We start from the raw sequence: 7,939 nt of genomic DNA, 5'->3' as shown, positions 1-7,939 counted from the left end.
TGTTGATTTGACGGAAATAAAACAGATTTGAATATGAATTCAAATTCGAATTAATAATAGTTTTATAATAACAATGATAATAATCATAATCATAGTAATCAGAGCTGTGTGGGACTTCTTTTCCGCTTTAAAGGAAACCAAAACCCAACGGGAAACGTGAATTGAGTGAAAGCTGCAACAGTTATTGTGGAAACACAGATAAATATTGAGGAAAATCGGACAATTTTAATATGCAAAAGCAACTAATTTATTTTTTTTAGAATACTAGAGTTCACAACGACATGTGTGGACAATAACATAATATTAACATTAAACTGATTTCCACATTTTAAAAAAAAAATCATTTTTCATGAAGCTTACATATTCAATCCAGTTGAAAGTAACTTTTGTGAAGGTTACCAACTATTCCCCCAACTTTCTGAAAGAGGCAATAGTCACGTGCTCTTTCATTATGCTAGATAGGGAAATCATATTTATTCTTTATTACATTTTCTTTAGTATCCACACATGTTCTGTCGTAAACTCAAGTACTCTCCTCCACAAGCGGTTCCAACACAAGAACTTCAAAATATCATAACTTTTGCATTGATTGTCCGATTTTTCTCAAACTTTCTCTTATGTGTTCTATTAATGTTGCTGCTTTTCCTCACCTCACATTTATCGTTTAGTTTTGACGTCCTTTAGTATGCAGGGGCCGTATTTTTTTTTCTTTTTTCAGGACGTAATTGAATTGGTGAGCTAGAAAAAAGAGTGCTTGATCGTATAGCTTCAGTTCCGTCCGGTGTCAAGTTGAATCACCATGTTCACGACTAAATCAGTCTGTTTTCATCTCCTTTCAAAACTGCGATGGCCTGCCACTCTTCTTCGTCTGGTAGAGACACTTGGTGGTAGAAGGCAGATTCCGCGTAGTTTGGCATCAATCGGAGCACCACTTTGTCTCCCTGGAGACCAATAGCGTAGAGTGTTTCATGAGATACGGCGAAGTCTAAGAAATTCGTGGGAGATAATGGTACGTACTCCAGCATTCGAATCATTGTTAGGTTGAAACCAGAAGCCCGCAAATTGGAGAGAGCCGGGTAGAGGTACATCGACCCGATGGTTCTGTAGAGAAGGTGATGTCCTGTGGCAGAGAAGGTGCAAAAGACGTGTTTAGTTCGACGAATCACATTCTTTGATATCCATATAAATCTAAACGGATCACTAAAGGTTTCATCACAAATCCCTTTCAAAATCTTAAATTACATTACACTATGAAAATGAAGTGTATATATATATATATATATATATATATATATATATATACTTTTTTTCAGTTGTGAGTTTCTTTAGTTTGTCCCCCTCTAGAAATTGAGTTTGTAAAAGATCCTGTTTACTTTTGGAGCATGAAGTAAGTGTTCGAGATATCACATGTAATGCATGCGTAGGTCTGCTGTACCACAAAACATCCTACCATGTAGAAGTTTTGCAAAACAAATAAAGCCTAAAATATAAGGAGATATCATTATTTTTCTTAATAAACAATAATTGCAGACGGTTTAGTCTGGAAGCATATTGTAATAAGTGTCACATTTTGTATATTAAATGTTATCAATACTTAGCGTCGATGTTATTAATTTTCCTTTACAGTGGTTGTTGCTACTCCTACTTTATATTTTAGAAGTATATAAAAGCACTAATGCTGGGGATCTCCTTTCATCTGCAACTGGTAAATTATCGCGACTTATGATCTAAACATTAACCTGTTCCGTACTGAAACCTGGTGACCTGTGAATTAAGTCTATAGGCTTTTCAGAATTCAGAAGGGAATGGGTTAACAAACATGTCGGAAAAAGGTACCAGTGGGACTAGACCCGGGAAGCGACACTACCACCAGGCTATCCCTGGTGGTTGCCTTCAGTGACACGTTGCGATCTTAGCAAATTTCTTTTTCAATATTGAAAAATTTACCTGATTCATCTTTTTTTTTAGTCCTCAGGGATAATAGGGCATGCGAATTTTTGTTGGTTTTGTCATAGTACACGATCATATGTACACACACACATGCATAAATGATATATTGTGTATGACCGTGTATCACAAAACAAACAACAAGTCGCACCCCATGATTTTACCTTATGACTGAAAAAAAAAGGAACTTGGAGACAATGGACAGAACTTGGAGGAAAGGGATTCCTGACATACCCCACAAAAATCCCAATTTCTCTTTGACCACTGAGGCGAATCGGATGTATTTTTCTTTTTGTGCAAGACGTGAGTGATAGGTTCTAGTTTCATGCCATGAAATTGTATTTGGAGTGTTTAACTATGTTTAAAGTTATCATTGCAGCTTAACTAAACCTTGTACTGTAGAGCTTCGATCTTTCTCAGTTCACACTTTTCCAGAGTTTGGTAGAGATTAAGCGTTTGAATAGACACTATATTTCAGAGCCTCTTTTCTCAGTTCACACTTTTCCAGAGTGTGTGCTTTCTTTCCAATATTTAGATAGGTTAGGAGGGTTTATTTGATTTGAGTTATACATCATTTTAAAGCTTTATGTCTGCTCTTTCAGAATATGGTCTTAACTAAAATTTCATGTGTGGCGATCTTTTGTTTGTTTTGTGGAGCAGGGTCACATATTAGAAAGACGCACACAAACACACACACACACACACACACACACACACAAACACACGCATTAATACGTTTAATGTTTACAAAGCGTGCCGTTTTCTTGCATATATCATTCTGCCAAATGGCCTTTTTTTTTTGCTGATTACAAAAGCCGATTGCAATAACAACATAAACTTTGATCCGTGTATTATTTTCAAAATCACCGATTTGTCAACTATTCTACCAGTATAAAACTGGATAAACAATCATTAAAACTTACCAGTTGCATGGGCCAAGGTTGAAATCTGCTGTAATGAGGACAAAGTAGTTTTCGCTTTTAATTTTTTATACTTGAAATGGGTCATTTACTGCGGTCAATTTGATCACAGGTAAACATGCCGTTGCCACGCTAACAACAATCAATAAAGATGGAAGCAGATTAATAATAAATTATTTTTCTTTCAAGATTGAAAATTGTCATGGGTGAAATTTGCTCTAATAAGGACAAGGTGGTCTTTGCTATGTATTTATACTTGGAATGGGTCAATTACTACGGTCATTTTGATCACAGGTGAACATGCCGTTGTCATGGTTACAATAATCAATAAAGATGGACACGGATTAATAAATGATTATTTTTCTTTCAAAATTAAAAATTTTTCAGGGGTGAAATCTGCTCTAATAAGCACAAAGTAGCCTTCGCTATGTATGATTACTTGAAATGGGTAAATTACTACGGTCAATTTGATCACGGGTGAACATGCCGTTGCCATGCTATCAACAATCAATAAAGATGCACACGGATTAATATATCATTATTGTATTTCAAAATTAATCAGATTATTTGAAGGAGGTTTGAAGGTTTATTCTATTCAATTTGAGTTTTCCTGCTAGAAAGAGAAAGTGAGAGAAAAGCGTCAAGCAACCGTCTGCATAAAGTGGACAATATGGCATATTGTAGTAGTTACGGACAATCGTTATATTGAATGAAAATATTATTGAAAAAATAAATCGATCCTTTAGGTTTTAGGTACACCACACACAGACACACGCGCGCACAGTCACACAGAGTCACACACAAATACACAGACTTTCGATGATGCAGCTTTGATTTACACCACAAATAAACACTAACTACATGAACTGATGAAAAATAACTTTACTTTTAATAGTAGCACTACTTTTGTTACAACGTTAATAAAGTATTTTGTATGTATTTTGTTAGTTCATTATGTAATACGTGTTAAAGTGTGAAAGGACCAACACCTAGTAGCACCTGTGCTACATTTTGGTTCTTTTAGCAATCTCATTGTGTACATCATTGCTATCATCATTGTAGCTCTTTTTTGATAAATAGTTTTAGATTACATAATCAATTTTCCAATATATATTATAGATAAATACACCTGTATTCAATATGTGAAGAGTTTGTTCGCAAAAACCGATAAGTCTATTTCTGAATAAGATTTTGAAGATTTTGGAGTCTCTGTCATAAAGTACAAAATAATACCTTTTAAATGATATATTGGTCACTCCATAATAAAGGTACATTTTTGAAGTTATGGTCAAAAGAAGCAAAAAATTTCTTTTTAATCTCTTTATTTTTCTTGACCCTTAATCGCAAATGTCTCCACTTGGTAAATGGACTTATCGGTTTTTGCAAACAAACTCTTCATGTTTTAAATCGTTTAGACAGTTATGTGTGCTATGTATTTAAGGGGATGGCTAGTAACTGGTCACTGGGAATCAGTAGGAATCCTGGAGAATGATTGTTGCAATCCTTGTGGGATTCATTTAAGAGTACTATTATATATCTATTGTCGTGTGGAAATTATTTGCCTCAGAATAGTTTCATATTCAAGTAATGTGCAGTTTAATGTTTCCAGGTTACCATGTTTGTACAGTGACGGGGCATTGAACATCATATTATTTGAATATGAGACCGTACTGAAGCAAATAATTTTCACTTGACAATAGATATAATGTACTCTTAAAGGGGGTGGCTAGTATTAACTGATCAGTGAGGATCAGTGAGAATGCTGGTGATGATTGTTCCAATCCTTGTGGGATCTATTTAAGAGTACATTGTATTATCTATTGTTGTGTGAAACATTTTTTGCTTCAGAATGTTTTCATATTCAAGTAATGTGCAGGTTAATGTTTCCAGGTTTTAGCATACCTGTACAATGACAGGGCCTTAAACTGCACATTACTTGAATATGAAACCATTCTGAAGCAAATAATTTTCACACAACAATAGATATATCATGTACTCTTAAATGAATCCCACAAGGATTGGAACTACCATCCCCCAGCATTCCCACTTAGTCCCACTGATCACTTACTAGCCATCCCCTTTAATATTTATGTATAAACATGTAACAAAACTTTCTTGTACATAAATCATGTTTTTTTTTGAATAAACTCAAACTCAAACACGATAGTAGTCTGCTGAAATTGCACAATCATTGAAAAAAAGGAAATAAAACAAGAGTCTTGTGCATATCGATTACCTTTTTTGCTGTCTATTCCTTCTACTAGATGTTTTAAAAACAAATATCTGTCACTTCCGATCCCTGGTAGTTCGAAAACTATCAGATAACACTGTTATTGACATGAGTTAAAGCTGAATAGTCTACAGTTTATCTGGAGGTAGTTTGAATTCGAAAGCATGGCTGAGTTTCATTTGATTAATTATGTATTTCAAAGTCAGGTTCCTGATTTTTGACAAATTTGATCCCACTGTACAAAATTTAAGTTTACACAGGAACCAATGATGTGTATGTGAGTGTGTGCTTACAATGGCCCTGAACAACTCATTTGAATACCACGAATACCACTAATACCACTTTTTCAGAGCTTTGCTGACTAAGTTTCTAGTCTCTTGCTCCAAGCCAAATTAATGCTTGTCTGAAATTATGGTGGAGGGTAAATTCCATGCTCACGAAAGGTAAGCACATAATAGTGCTTGCATACACTATATTCCACGACGAATAAATACAAGCTGTGTCAGCGGAAATAATGAAATGATATAGGATAGCGAAGTCAAAGCGCTGTCATTGTTCAGGACCAATTTCCCGGTGTTAACCACACACTTCCATACACACCAATTGCCTCCTGTGCAAAGTTAAAGGGGATGGCTAGTAACCGATCAGTGGGAATCAGTGGGAATGCTGAGGGATGATTGTTCCAATCCTTATGGGATTTATTTAAGAGTACATTATATATCTACTGTTGTGTGAAAAATTATTTGCTTCAGAACGGTCTCATATTCAAGTAATGTGCAGATTAATGCCCGTCACTGACCAGGGACGCTTACCTGGAAACATTAAACTGCACATTACTTGAATATGAGACCATTCTGAAGCAAATAATTTTCACTCAAGAATAGATATATAGTGTACTCTTAAATGAATCCCACAAGGATTGGAAAAATCATCCTCCAGCATTCCCACTGATTCCCACTGATCAGTTACTAGCCATCCCCTTTAAGGATTGGGTGAGATTCAAGAAGGAGGAGGAGGAGGAAAAAGAAGACGATAATGCGAAAGAGAAAGGGACAAAAGAAGAAATTAAAGAACGGAATAAAGTTCGACTGTAGATTACACCTACTCATTTTGTTACAAATTACCTATCAAATTAACGAGTAGGAGTTTAACCCCCTAAGCCACTTTGCTTTGATGGCATTTCCATAGAAACGATTTAACTGCATTTTAAGCAACGTCGTAAAAATGCTCATCAGTCACGTCTAGTTACAGAAGTACCGTTTTTCCTTTTCTCTTATAATTGGCAGGCTTCGTGTTTGTTTGTTTGTTTGTTTTTTATGGACAGTTTAGTTCAAGGCACTCCACACCAAGTCTCGCACATGACACGCATTACAGGACACTGTAATCCATACACGCACTTTATTTGATACTCTTTATTTGAATGTTATTCTGTATCAGTCTCATCATTACGATGAAATTAATATGAACAAAAATTGAGCTGTACTCGTCTTACTTGACAGTGCTGCTTGTTCACATTTTTAGAAACAGAGAGTACAAATAATTCTAACACACACGTGCGCGCGCGAACACACACACACACACGTGACACTGGCACACACACTCAAGCACATGCATACACTCACACTCGAAGCCTTACAATACAGCCCTATACTCACGGTCAATCGGCCAATTTGACCAAGATTCGAATAATTCAGAAAGTCATACTCTCAACCATTGCCCCAAGTTTAGTCGTCTGATCAGACAAAACAGAGAGCATTCCCTTCTGAATCTGTTAGTCTTCTCTAATGACAAAACTCTGATTCAGAATAGGAATTTCGATTCCGTAGAATGAATCTTCTCCTCCTTCAAAATATTCACCTTAATGTGTACATATAGTTTTGAGCTGAAAATTGTAGAAAAGCTGTATGTTATCTGTAAGATGCCTGAAAGAATATAACTTTGAATTAGACTTTTCAACATAATAACAAACATCTGATTCAGAGTCGGAATATCGATTCCATGGATTGAAATCTTTCCTCCTTTCAAAATATTTGCTTCAACACAAGGATACAATGTGTATACTGTACATTGTATAGTTTTCAGCAGAAAATTGTACCAAAGCTGTAAGCGTGGAATTAGCTGTGAATTATCTGTAAGATGGTTGGAAGAATATGTAACTTTGACGATGACATAGACATCTGGTAATATTTGACAATTTTTAAAAAGGGTAAATTTTATGTCTCTGAAACAGAGATAAAAACTACAATGTAATTGGAATAAATACACTGTATGATGATTCCCTTTCTGCATGACGAGTCCAACATATTTCTTTGTAAACTTTTTTTGTTTCATAGCCGTTGTTTGCATCTGATGTACAAATAAACAGTTGCATTGTTAAAAGAATTACGGTGTGACCAAGCCAAAAAATCATGAAAACAAATATCAAATGTATGATCTACAAGATCTACAGACTGATGGTGTAATTGATCCCATTAAAATCGCTGACTCAAGTTGCAAACCACCTGCAGGCACATTATGTAATCTGAAACTGAGATTTTGTCACTTTGTAGTTTGTTGAATGTTCTTACAACTATCACTTATCCAGTACTAGAGAAGCACTCTGAGAGCGCAGACCTCCGCCAAGCATGCAGCTCATTTCCACTTGTACTGATCTTGTTCTTCCACAGAGATATCAGTGATATCCACCCATATACGCATAATTATATGCTGAAAGTCGCCCGATTTCCTAAGATAGAAGCCTTTATATTCCACATACTAAGAATATTGCAATGGGATTGGTCCAGAGCTGATCACGTGATGAAGCGTAGTTTTGCCCATCACATCACCTGAGAAGAAAAGTTCG

The sequence above is a fragment of the Diadema antillarum genome, unplaced genomic scaffold (assembly GCF_040938485.1).
Source record: "Diadema antillarum isolate AM-2024a unplaced genomic scaffold, OU_Dant_1.0 scf00000173, whole genome shotgun sequence".
Lineage (NCBI taxonomy): Eukaryota > Metazoa > Echinodermata > Echinoidea > Diadematoida > Diadematidae > Diadema > Diadema antillarum.
The sequence above is the reverse complement of the archived record's forward strand: the minus strand, read 5'-3'. Positions refer to the sequence as shown.